The sequence below is a fragment of the Triticum urartu genome, chromosome 2 (genome assembly GCF_003073215.2).
Source record: "Triticum urartu cultivar G1812 chromosome 2, Tu2.1, whole genome shotgun sequence".
Taxonomy (NCBI): Eukaryota; Viridiplantae; Streptophyta; class Magnoliopsida; order Poales; family Poaceae; genus Triticum; species Triticum urartu.
In genome coordinates, this window is record NC_053023.1 from 171,751,356 (window position 1) to 171,765,661 (window position 14,306).

Consider the following 14,306-nt stretch of genomic DNA (forward strand, 5'->3'; position numbering starts at 1 on the left):
AGGCCCATAATGCATCATCAAGTTTCTTGGACCAATTCTTTCTAGACCTATTGACAGTCTTTTGCAAAATTAATTTGAGTTCTCTATTACTCAATTCTACTTGACCACTAGACTGTGGGTGATACGGAGATGCAATTCTATGATTGACGTCATATTTAGCAAGCATTTTACGGAAAGCACCATGAATAAAATGTGAAACACCATCAGTCATTAAATATCTAGGGACTCCAAACCTCGGAAAAATAACTTCTTTAAGCATTTTAATAGAAGTGTTATGATCAACACTACTAGTTGGAATAGCTTCTACCCACTTAGTAACGTAATCAACAACAACTAAAATATGTGTATATCCATTAGAGGCAGGAAAATGTCCCATATAATCAAAGCCCCAAACATCAAACGGTTCAATAACAAGTGAATAATTAATAGGCATTTCTTGACGTCTACTAATATTACCAATTATTTGACATTCATCACAAGAAAGGACAAACTTACGTGCATCCTTGAAGAGAGTAGGCCAATAAAAACCGGATTGCAATACCTTATGTGCAGTTCTATCTCCCACGTGGTGTCCTCCATAAGTTTTGGAGTGGCACTTGCGTATGAGCTGTTCCTGTTCATGCTCAGGTACACAACGTCTAATAAGACCATCTACTCCTTCCTTATAAAGATGTGGGTCATCCCAAAAGTAATGTCTCAAATCATAGAAGAATTTTTTTTCTTTTGTTGGTATGTGAAGCTAGGTGGTATAAATTTAGCAAATATGTAATTAGCATAATCAGCATACCAAGGGGTACTACGAGAAGTACTTATGACATTTAATTGTTCATCAGGAAAGCTATCATCAATAGGTAGTGGGTCATCAAGAACATTCTCTAACCTAGATAAGTTGTCTACAACGCGGTTCTCAGCTCCTTTTCTATCAACAATATGCAAATCAAATTCTTGTAGCAAGAGAACCCATCTAATAAGTCTAGGTTTAGCATCTTTCTTCTCCATAAGATATTTAATAGTAGCATGATCAGTGTAGATAGTTACTTTAGAATCAACAATATAAGGTCTGAACTTATCACAAGCAAATACAACTGCTAAAACTTCTTTTTCAGTAGTAGTATAATTTCTTTGAGCATTGTCTAGAGTCTTACTAGCATAATGGATAACATCCAATTTCTTATCAACTCTTTGCCCTAGAACATCACCTAAAGCATAATCGCTAGCATCACACATAATTTCAAAGGGTAAATTCCAATCAGGTGGCTGAACAATAGGTGCAGAGACTAATGCTTTCTTAAGTATTTCAAATGCTTCTACACAATCATCATCAAAGACAAACAGTACATCTTTTTGTAATAAATTAGTCAAAGGCCGAGAAATTTTTGAGAACTCCTTGATGAACCTCCTATAAAATCCAGCGTGACCAAGGAAACTTCTTATACCTTTGATGTCCTTGGGACATGGCATCTTTTCAATAGCATCAACCTTGGCTTTATCAACTTCAATACCTCTTTCAGAAACTTTATACCCCAAGACAATACCTTCATTAACCATAAAGTGACACTTTCCCAATTGAATACAAGATTAGTTTCTTCACATCTCTGCAAAACTCGATCAAGATTGCTCAAGCAATCATCAAAAGAAGATCCATAGACGGAAAAGTCGTCCCTGAAAACCTCACAAATCTTTTCACAAAAGTCGGAGAATATAGCCATCATGCATCTTTGAAAGGTAGCAGGTGCATTACATAAACCAAAATGCATACGTCTATTAGCAAAAGTACCAAAAGGGCATGTAAAAGTAGTCTTTGATTGATCTTTAGCCGACACAGGTATTTGAGAGAAACCAGAATAACCATCTAGAAAGTAGTAATGTGTATGTTTGAATAATCTTTCTAGCATTTGATCAATAAAAGGTAAGGGGTAATGATCTTTCTTAGTAGCCTTATTTAATTTGCGGAAATCAATTACCATCCTATAACCTGTAATAATTCTTTGTGGAATCAATTCATCTTTATCATTAGGAACAACAGTAATACCTCCCTTCTTAGGGACACAATGAACATGACTTACCCACTGACTATCAGCAACGGGATGAATTATACCTGCTTCTAGAAGCTTTAGTATTTATTTTCTTACCACTTCTTTCATTTTAGTATTCATACGTCGTTGAGGATCACGAACTGGTTTGGCATCTGCTTCCAAGTTTATTTTATGTTGACATAGAGTGGGACTAATGCCTTTAAGATCATCAAGAGTATATCCAATAGCAGCACGGTGCTTCTTCAGAGTTCTCAATAATCTTTCTTCTTCATGCTCTGAAAGGTTAGCACTAATAATAACAGGATATATCTTCTTTTCATCAAGATAAGCATATTTAAGTTTATCAGGCAACGGTTTAATCTCAAACACGGGATCACCCTTAGGTGGAGGAGGATCCCCTAGGATTTCAACAAGCAAATTGTGTTTTAGCATAGGTTCTTGTTTAAAGAATACTTCATCTATTTCCCTTATTTCATTCATAAACATATCATTCTCATGGTCTAGCAAATATTGTTCTAAAGGATCATTAGGAGGTACGGCAATAGAAGCAAGACCAATAATTTCATCCTTACCAGGAAATTCTTCTTCACGGTGTTGTTTACTAAATTTAGAGAAATTAAACTCATGAGTCATATCATCCAAGCCAATAGTAACAACATTCTTTTCGCAGTCTATCCTAGCATTAACTGTATTCAAGAAGGGTCTACCAAATATAATGGGACAAAAGCTATCTTGTGGAGAACTAAGGAGAAGAAAATTATCAGGATATTTAGTTTTCCCGCACAAGACTTCAACATTTCTAACAATTCCCATTGCTAAAATAGTATGTCTATTAGCAAGTTTAATTGTGACATCAATATCTTCTAACTCAGCAGGTGCAATTTCATGCTTGATTTCTTTATACAAGTCATAAGGTATAACACTAGCACTAGCACCCATATCACATAAGCCATGATAACAATGGTCTCCTATTTTAACAGAAATAACAGGCACGCCTACCACAGGTCTATGTTTATCTTTAGCACAAGGTTTAGCAATTCTAGCAGCTTCACCGCAGAACTGAATAACATGCCCATCAATATTATCAGACAAGAGCTCTTTAACAATAGCAATATTAGGTTCAAATTTAACTTGCTCAGGAGGTATATATGTTTTAATATTGCTTTTACGAACCACAGTTGAAGCTTTAGCATGATCCTTTATCCTAACAGGGAAAGGTGGTTTCTCAACATAACAAGTAGGAACAATAGGATCATTATAAGTGACAGTCTTTTCTTCAACTTTAATAGGTGCAACTACTTTTACTTCTATGGGAGGATGATATTTAAACCACTTCTCCTTAGGGAGATCAACATAAGTAGCAAAAGATTCACAGAAAGAAGCTACTATCTTAGAATCAAGTCCATATTTAGTGCTAGACTTACGGAAAATATCGGTATCCATAAAAGATTTAACACAATCAAACTTAGGTGTCATACCTGACTCCTTACCATTGTCGAGGTCCCAATCTTCAGAGTTGCGTTTAATTCTATCCAATAAATCCCATCTAAATCCAATAGTCTTCATCATAAAAGAGCCAGCACAAGAAGTATCGAGCATGGTGCGATTATTTTCAAAAAGCCGAGCATAACATTTTTGAAGAATTGTTTCTCTTGGAAGCTCATGATTGGGGCATGAATATAACATTGATTTAAGCCTCCCCCAAGCTTGAGCGATGCTTTCTCCTTCGCGAGGCCAAAAATTATATATATAATTGCGATCACGATGAACAAGATGCATAGGGTAATACTTTTGATGAAATTCCAATTTCAATCTTCTATAGTTCCATGATCCCATATCATCACATAGCCTATACCATGTCAATGCATCTCCCTTCAAAGATAAAGGGAAGACCTTATTCTTAGTAACATCATCGAGAATACCTGCAAGCTTAAATAATCCACAAACTTCATCCACATATATTAGGTGTTCATCAGGATGCTTTGTTCCATCTCCTGTAAAAGGATTAGCTAGCAGTTTTTCTATTATACTCGAAGGATACTAATAAGGAATTTCATTTTCAATAGGTTCAGTAGGCTGAGGAGCAACTCTTTGCTCTACTGGTCGGGGTGAAGATACCCCGAACAAGCCCCTCACAGGATTGCTTTCCATAGTAGCAAGTGACAGTAAATTTCAGCACACTATATAAATTTTTCCTCACCAAATTCCACCTACCAAAGGCGCTTCACTCCCCGGCAACGGCGCCAGAAAAGAGTCTTGATGACCCACAAGTATAGGGGATCTATCGTAGTCCTTTTGATAAGTAAGAGTGTCAAACCCAACAAGGAGCAGAAGGAAATGATAAACGGTTTTCAGCAAGGTATTCCCTGCAAGTACTGAAATAAGTGGTAACAGATAGTTTTGTGATGAGATAATTTGTAACGAGCAACAAATAACAAAAGTAAATAAAGTGCAGCAAGGTGGCCCAATCCTTTTTGTAGCAAAGGACAAGCCTGCACAAACTCTTATATAAGGAAAAGCGCTCCCGAGGACACATGGGAATATCGTCAAGCTAGTTTTCATCACGTTCATATGATTCGCGTTCGGTACTTTGATAGTTTGATATGTGGGTGGACCAGTGCTTGGGTGCTGTTCTTACTTGAACAAGAATCCCACTTATGATTAACCTCTATTGCAAGCATCCACAACTACAACAAAAGTATTAAGGTAAACCTAAACATAGCATGAAACATATGGATCCAAATCAGCCCCTTACGAAGCAACGCATAAACTTGGGTTTAAGCTTCTGTCACTCTAGCAACCCATCATCTACTTATTACTTCCCAATGCCTTCCTCTAGGCCCAAATAATGGTGAAGTGTTATGTAGTCGACGTTCACATAACACCACTAGAGGCTAGACAACATACATCTCATCAAAATATCGAACGAATACCAAATTCACATGACTACTAATAGCAAGACTTCTCCCTTGTCCTCAGGAACAAACGTAACTACTCACAAAGAATAAACATGTTCATAATCAGAGGGGTATTAATATGCATATAGGATATGAACATATGATCTTCCACCAATTAAACCAACTAGCATCAACTACAAGGAGTAATTAACACTACTAGCAACCTACTAGCACCAATCCCGGACTTGGAGACAAGAATTGGATACAAGAGATGAACTAGGGTTTTGAGATGAGATGGTGCTGATGAAGATGTTGATGGAGATTGCCCTCTCCCGATGAGAGGAGCATTGGTGATGACGATGGCGATGATTTCCCCCTCCGAGAGGGAAGTTTCCCCGGCAGAACAGCTCTGCCAGAGCTCTAGATTGGATCCGCCAAGGTTCTGCCTCATGGCGGCGGAGTTTCGTCCCGAAAGGTTGCTTCTTATTTTTTTTCGCGACGAAAGACTTCATATAGGAGAAGATGGTCATCGGAGAGCCACCAGGGGGCCCATGAGGTAGGGGAGTACGCCCTAGGGGGGGGGGCTCCCCCCACCCTCGTGAGAAGGGTGTCGGCCCCCTGGTCTTCATCTTTGGCGGGGATTTTTCATTATTTATTATAAGGTGTTCCGTGGAGTTTCAGGACTTTTGGAGTTGTGCAGAATAGGTCTCTAATATTTGCTCCTTTTCCAGCCCAGAATTCCAGCTGCCAGCATTCCCCCTCCTTATGTAAACCTTGTAAAATAAGAGAAAATAGCCATAAGTATTGTGACATAATGTGAAATAACAGCCCATAATGCAATAAATATTGATATAAAAGCATGATGCAAAATGGACGTATCAGTCACTAGCGTCAAACTCCGGTGAACCCCGACCTCGCCGCCCTTCTTCTCCCCTGCCTCAATAGCTCTCTCTCGCAGCACGCCGCCGCCACCATGAACGTCGTCGCTGTGCTCGCAGTCGTCGTCGTTGCCGCGTCACCAACCCCTCCTCCGGCTGGATCCGGGATCCCCATCGCCGGATCTACCCATCCTCGCCGTCTCTGGCCTCCTCTGCGTCGCCCCGCCGCCTCCTTCACGCCGGCGAGCGCTGCTCCGCCGTCCCGCTCGTCAGGCAACGCCTCCCCTGTTCCTGCTTGCATGGGTTGCGAGCCTCTCCAAGGCCCAGCTGGCCCCATCTGCGTGGCCTCCCCTCCGATCTGGGCCTTGGCCCATGGTGAGTAGCTCCCCCAGCCCAAAGTGCTTCAGATATTTCCTGCTGCGAATTTTTCTATTATACCAGGTGAGGGAGTCCTAGACTAAGGGGTCCTCGGGCGTCCGGCCTGTTGGCCATGGGCCGGACTGATGGACTGTGAAGATACGAAGACTGAAGAATGCACCCGTGTCCGGATGGGACTCTCCTTGGTGTGGAAGGCAAGCTTGGAGACCAAATATGTAGATTCCCTTCTTTGTAACCGACCTTGTGTAACCCTAGATCCGTCCGGTGTCTATGTAAACCGGATGACTTAGTTCAGATAGGGCAGATTCATTATCATAGCCATACAAGCTAGATCTCTAGGGTTTAGCCATTACGATCTCGAGGTAGATCAACTCTTGTAATACTCGTATTCATCAATATCAAGCAAGAAGGACGTAGGGTATTACCTCCATAGAGAGGGCCCGAACCTGGGTAAACATCATGTCCCATGTCTCCTATTACCATCGACCTTAGACGCACAGTTCGGGACCCCCTACCCGAGATCCGCCGGTTTTGACACTGACATTGGTGCTTTCATTGAGAGTTCCACTATGCCGTCGACAACAAGATCGATGTCTCACCTTGTTCTCAAGGATAATATCGCCACTGGAGGAACACTAGCTCCAGGCCAAACTCTCTGGCTGGGCGGCTTTACCATGACCGCTTGTTCGGTCATTAAGCCGATGATGACCTCTCGGGTCATCGAAAACCCCCTTCGTATCGATTCCTAACACTCCAAGCAGATGGACCCAGCGGAGCTTTTGGCCTTAAACGAGATCCTAGATCGCATCGCTGCCCTGGGGGTCGCTACAGACTACGATCGGATTGGGCTTAAACCCGATCAGAGAGAAATCAAATCTCCGTCGATCACCCACCAGATAGCGGTAGTCGAGGAGCGAGTCGAGAACTCTTCCTCCATATGAAGGATGGACTATGTCTGAATCTCCAGTCTCGAAGAGCCAGCCACCTACTCGCGAGGCGAAGCATCCTGCCCTCTGAACATAGAATCAGACGACGAGCCTAAGAAATTAGTGGGCATCCCGGAGCCCGATCTGCTAAATTCGGAAGACCTTCAGACACCGGATCCAAGACTGGGGCAAGGTTCAGATTTAAATCCACCCACCCAACCAAATACAAGCGCTCTCATGAGCATAAAACAACAGTCTCAGGAAAAGGTCACCACTTCTGGGCCAGATTCCTTCTTGTCAAAAACAAGATTAAGATTGCCGCGACGAGGAAGCTATCTCAGTGTTCCGCAACAATTGCAGGGACGAAGGAATCCTCAACGCCATCAACCGCCGTCGCATCCTACACTTCGCTAACTTGGCAACTATCGTACAGAAGTACAGTGCAATGGAAAGCGCCTGGAAAACTCAAACAGCTCATTGGGAATCATCAGTCCACACTCAACCCCTTATTCAGGCAAAAAGGGCGCACCCGGGCAACACGCCCCGGTTCAATAGTATAGAAATACAAGTCCAGTATGGGACATAGAACCGTTCTGGAAGGACGGCTCGATGGGCCATGCAAAATACACACGACACCGGATAACATACCAACACATAGCCTTAGAGCATGTTGGATACTCCGACAAGTGGCCAAGAGCGGCGAGGATATCCTCACCAAGAATAACCTAGAACAAAACCCCTAGAGGACAACGACCCCAAAGTACTGACGGTCTTCAAGACATTCGCCTCAAACAATAGGTGCAAAAGAGCACTATGCAGACTCGCCGAAGTTTGTCAAATAGCAGTGACAAACCCTTGGAACGACACGGCTATAACTTTTAATGCCGGCGACGAACCAAAATACAGGACAGTCCGAGCACCAGCCACCTTGGTCCTCAATCCAATCATGGACGTCTTTCGGCTCACCAAGGTCCTCATGGACGGCGACAGCAGACTAAACCTCATCTACGACGATACACTCCACAAAATGGAAATAGACAGGAGCCGCATTGAGCAAAGTAGCACAACCTTCCGAGGAATTATTCCCAGTCGGGAGGCGCGGTGTGTGAGAAAAATAACACTCGACGTGGTATTCGGCACGCCGAAGAGTTATCGGTCCGAAGAAATAACCTTCCAAGCGGCCCCTTTCAACAACGGATATCACGCCCCCTTAGGGCGAGATGCATTTACGCGCTTCCAAGCGGTACCCCATTATGGATACATGAAGCTTAAGATGCCTGGGCCCAACGATATAATCACTCTAGCTAGTGATCCGGACATAGCACTCCGTGCTGAGAATAAAACCGCATCCTTGGCCCTTGAGGCATTATCCGAAGCCCTCGTGGCCGAAGAATTAACCGTGCTGTGCTCCACGGTGGACAAGGATAATGTGGTCCTAGACAAGCGACCCAAATCCACCTCCTTCAAACCAGCAGAAGACATAGTCAAATTCCAACTCCATCCAACGGACCCCAAGAAGACAGCATCCATCGGAGCACAATTAGACCCAACGGTCGACGTCGCGCTACGAGAGTTCCTGCGCGAGAATTGGGATATATTTTCCTGGCACCCTTCTGATATGCCAGGAATCCCATGCGAGTTGGCTGAACACAGCCTCAATATATTAAAGGGATACAAACCGGTGAAGCAAACACTGTGGCGCTTTTCCGAACCCAAACATCAAGCTATGGGGTAGGAGCTAGCCAAGCTAATTGAGGCCAGATTCATCAGAGAAATAAAACATCCGGACTGGCTGGCAAATCTGGTGATGGTACCAAAGAAGGACAAATTCTGGCGGTTGTGCGTCGATTTTAAAGACCTCAATAAGGCTTGCCCTAAGGATCCCTTCCCCCTCCCCCGCATTGATCAGATCATTGATGCTACCACAGGACACGACTCACTGTGTTTCCTTGATGCATATTCCGGATACCATCAAATCAAAATGAAGGAGTCCGATCAAGCTCCAACAGCATTCATTACCCCATATGGGCCATTCTGCTTCAACACCATGCCCTTCGTTCTCAAGAACGCCGGCGCCACATACCAACGCATGATTCAAACATGCCTGGAGAAACAGATCGGCAAGATAGTTGAAGCTTATGTGGACGACATCGTCATAAAAGCTAGGCACGTCGAAACATTAATAGATGATTTACGTCTCACATTCGATAACCTCCGCGCGTATGACATTAAGCTCAATCCTGAAAAGTGCGTTTTTGGCGTCCCCGCCGGAAAACTGCTGGGCTTCATCATTTCCAACAGAGGAATTGAAGCAAATCCAGCCAAAGTCCGAGCTCTGTCACAATTGGCTATGCCAATAGACCTTAAACAAGTCCAAAAGTTCGTGGGTTGCGTAGCAGCTCTAAGCCGCTTTATCTCCAGATTGGGAGAAAAGGCACTACCACTCTATCGCCTTCTACGACGAACCGATCACTTCTAGTGGACGGACGCGGCAACAGCCGGACTGGAGGAAATAAAAACCCTTCTTGCGAGCAACCCAATCCTGGCCGCTCCAAACATCGGCGAACCGATGATGTTATACATATTGGAAACACATCAGGTGGTGAGCGCCGTGCTCGTCGTCGGACGAGAACAGGACGGACACAAATTCCCGCTTCGGAAGCCAGTATACTATGTATCCACTGTCCTTACACCATGCAAATCCCGGTACCCCCATTATCAAAAGATAGCATACGCGGTCTTCATGGCATCCCGAAAGCTTTGTCACTACTTCCAGGAGTGTTCAATCACGGTGGCTTCCGAAGTACCACTCAACGACATTATAAACAACCGCGATGCCACAGGCCGGATTGCCAAATGGGCCATTGAGCTCCTTCCATTTGATATTACATACAAACCACGTTGAGCTATTAAATCCCAAGTACTGGCTGACTTCGTCGCCGAATGGACAGAGGCCGAACTCCCTAAAGAGTACGGCGCATATTCCAATTGGGTTATGTATTTTGATGGCTCCAAAATGCTGGCAGGGCTAGGGGCGGGCATCGTCTTAATGTCACCAACTAGAGACGTCGTTCAGTACATACTCCAAATACTATACACAAACTCCAACAATGCAGCCGAATATGAGGCCTTATTGCATGTTCTCCGGATGGCTGTCTCCATGGGCATACAACGCCTAGAAGTGCGCAGGGACTCAAACCTTGCAATATCTCAAATAAATGGAGACTTCGACGCCAAAGATCCAAAGATGGCAGCTTACCGTAATGCCGTCATAAAAATGTCGGGCCGGTTCGAGGGGCTCGAGTTCCACCATGTGGCTTGAGAAAGTAATCAGGCGGCGGATGTCCTTGCTCGTATCGGTGCTAAGCGCGACCCTGTTCCACCCAATATCTTTCTGGAAAGGCTTTTTAAGCCATCTGTGGTGTGGCAGGGGGAAAACGGCAACACTATTCTGGATCCGAACATAACCCCAGATTCCGAAAACACCGACATCATCGGAGGCTCAGCCACCGAAATAACACCGTCGGCGCATCTCATCATGGCAGTCATTGCTCCATGGACTGAACCCTTCCGGGCCTACCTTAACAAGAAGGAGCTTCCTGAGGACCAGAATGAGGCCCGCTGCATCGTCCGGCATTCGAAGGCCTACAAGGTTCATGACGGAGAGCTCTATAAGAAAAGCGCCACCGGAGTTCTTCAAAGATGTATCTCCGAGGAAGAGGGGCGGCAGCTCTTGGCCGAGATTCACGACGGACTCGGCGATCACCATGCCGCAGCTCGGGCCCTTGTTAGCAAGGCCTTCCGTACAGGGTTTTATTGGCCGACGGCCCGAGCAGATGCACAGGACCTTGTCCAACATTGCGTCGGATGCCAACTCTTCGCCAACCAAAGCCATATGCCCCCCACTTCCTTACAAACAATCCCCATCACTTGGCCTTTTGCGGTCTGGGGATTTGATATGGTCGGACCCCTTATAGGAGGAAGCCATAAGAGAAAGTATCTGCTGGTCATGGTGGATAAATTCACTAACTGGATAGAGGCCAAACCAGTCAAAACGGCCGAAGCGAGGCCGGTAATAGATTTCATATCCGGCGTGGTACACCATTATGGTGTCCCACACAGCATAATCACCGATAATGGCTCTAATTTCATAGCCGATGAAGTGAAAACTTGGTGCGCTAATCTGGGCATTAAGCTCGATTACGCCTCTGTCTATCACCCGCAGACAAATGGTCAAGTCGAACGGGCTAATGGATGAGCGACATCAAACCTAGACTAGTGCGGTCTTTGAAAGAATCAGACAAGCACTGGGTGGAGGAACTTGACTCCGTGCTCTGGGGGCTACAGACCACACCCAACCGCACTACTAGATATACACCTTTCTTCATGGTGTACGGTGTAGAAGCAGTGTTACCCTGCGATATTATTCATGACTCACCTCGAGTGCGCATGTATGAAGAGAGAGAAGCCGAGCTTGATCGGTAGGACAGCTTAGATGCCTTGGAGGAGGAGCGCGACGTCGCAAAATCCCGTCCTGCATTTTATCAATAGCAGGCTCACAGGTATCAAAGAAGAAAGTATGGGCCAAGACTTATAACGTTGGTGAACTCGTTCTACGCCTGCCGGAGAAGAAAAAGGAAAAACTCAAGCCCAAGTGGGAGGGTCCCTTCATCATTGACGAAGTCCTCACCGGAGGAGCGTACCGCATGCGTGGTGCGTCAGACAATCACCTGGAGCCGAACCCCTGGAATGCGGCCAGACTCCGACGATTTTATGCCTAGCGCCGCACTCTGTGTTCGTCTCCATCCTCCTGTTATTAATGTTATTTTTTTCTCTCTCTTTTCTTTTTTTATCTTTTTCGTTTTGCTCTTTAGCCCTACGACTTTGGTATGGCTCGACCGTCCTCCCCTGATGCGTACATCTCCACATATGTACGTTCATTATACCTGGGGGCTTCTCGTACAGAAGCTTGCTATTATCCTTTAAGCATCAAGCTCACCACATATGTGTTTTTTCATATGTACCTTTTCTTCGCCATTATATGCATCGATATGACTTAAGTTTTGGCCAAGCTGGGTTGCCTGGCTCCTGTGCTTATGCCCTACGTTCCCGTTAGTTCGGCTAGGGCATAAAGGGAGCACCTCTGCGATTGTTACTGCCGGGTCATCCGGATGTGTACCTCAGACTGGGTGAAGCCGAAAGCTAGCGTTCTTAAGGGAATACTAGGTCAGAGAATTAAAGATGTTCCCGCATTCATTCCATTATGAAACCCCAGAAGTTACTTACTCTACGATTTTTTTCAATCACAGTTCAGACACGCACATTAAACGCATGCACACCCAGGGAAAGGAACCCTTAACGGAATTATTCTCTCTGGAAGATGTTTCTTACATAATGTAATATAACATAACTAGCCGTATACATATTGTCTGTTCAAGCAACTATGACCCCTATGCCTGGTTCCCATGCATACCCCGGTATATTCTACCGTTAGGGTATTCGGAAACACTCCGCACCTTCGGGTCCAGAGGTCGAAGCGAAAAGGTCATCCATGACAATTGTTTTTATTATCCAGCTAGAAGGAAAGTACATAGTCACTTAGGACTCAAAAACTTCCTCCTCTATACCGTCCAAAAGGCGGTCTAACTTACAATCCTGTTGGGAGTATCTAGCAGCCACCTCTACTTGGCCATATACTAAACTAACGGGAATTTCTTCCCCATTTGACCCTAGCGGTCTGACCCGGGCCATGTGATTCGGATCCAGCTTGGTATATCATGTTTTTACCATGGCCCAGGCTTCTCGCGCACCCTCTCGGCAGGCCGATATCTTCCACAGTCGGATACGCCACCGCGCTCCCTTGAATAGCTCTACAAGCTTCTCCATACTCCCTGGAGGGGAGTCGGATGGCCATAAGGCCTTGGCTACGCTCCGCATTGCCCGACGAGCTTGCTCGTGCAACTCGACAGCCCTTGCAGAAGATCACTTGATGACCCGGACACCTCCTCTTTGGGACGGCCCGTTAATATACCTACAATCACAACTATATTAGCTACTTTTACTTCCAAACTGTTCTACGGTAAATACGGCCACATACTGAATATGCCTTGCAGTTTTTGTTCTCCTTCACGGAGTCTGCCAGCTGGGCCCGCACATCCTTAAGCTCTTCATCCAGCTGGGTGTTCGCATCTTGGAGTTTGTTTTTCTCCTGTCTGACATGGGTGAAAACCCGCTCGCCTGCGGCCTGTAGTCTTTTCGACTCTTTTTCCTCCAATTGATCCGATGATCCTGTTATGAGATAAAGCCGCAGTGTTAATACGGCCGCTACGCAATAATTGTTTGTCGATGGAGGGAAATATCACCGGAGGACGCCGCTTTGGATTTTTCCAGTTAGGCGGTCACTGCGTTCAACTGCGTCCGGCACCTTTCTAGCTCTTGGGCTAGCACGTCGTTCTTCTTCGAAAAAACCTGGTCATGCAGTGATCCTCAAATCAGTTGTCCCAACTACTTTAAGTCTCGGGGGCTACTGGCATATCGTTATCATAGTTAGACGAAGTAAACTTACCTGCACATCTTTTAAATGCTACTTTGTGGCTCTGTTAAGCCCATCTCGAGCATCTCGGATATATGCATCAGCCGAGCTGAAGGCGTTAAATGCCTCCTCTGAAAAGCAAGGGTCTTGTAAAACGGCCCTGTGGCGCCGATGATTCATGGCACTCTCCACTTCCGAGTTTGTGACGGATACGTCATCCGAATCCTCGGCTAGAGGACAGTCCTGCGTCACCCCCGCATCAGCCCCCATCTTCACGGTAGGATCTAGATCCTGGCTGCGGGAAGTTTGGCCGGCCGGGCCCCCAGATATAGTCTGGCACACCTTTTTCCTACTACGAAATAAACAGAAAGTTCACAATTGGATGTGACTGCCAAGTTGCATATTTGCAAATTCATACCTCTTTGATGAAGGCTCGGCTGTACCTTCATTTGCCTTCCTCTTCGAAGGCTTGCCTAGTGTGGGGGACGTTCTCTTCGGAGATGACCTCGGGGCAGCATGGCGTGCCGAGTGCCTCCCCTTTTGAGCACAGGACAGTGCAGTGGGTAAGGAGGAATGAGAAAACTCTCTTGGACAAGGTATCTCCAGATTACTTACATGTGAAGTAGGAAGAAGGCCGGGGTAATCGGCGATGATGGGTA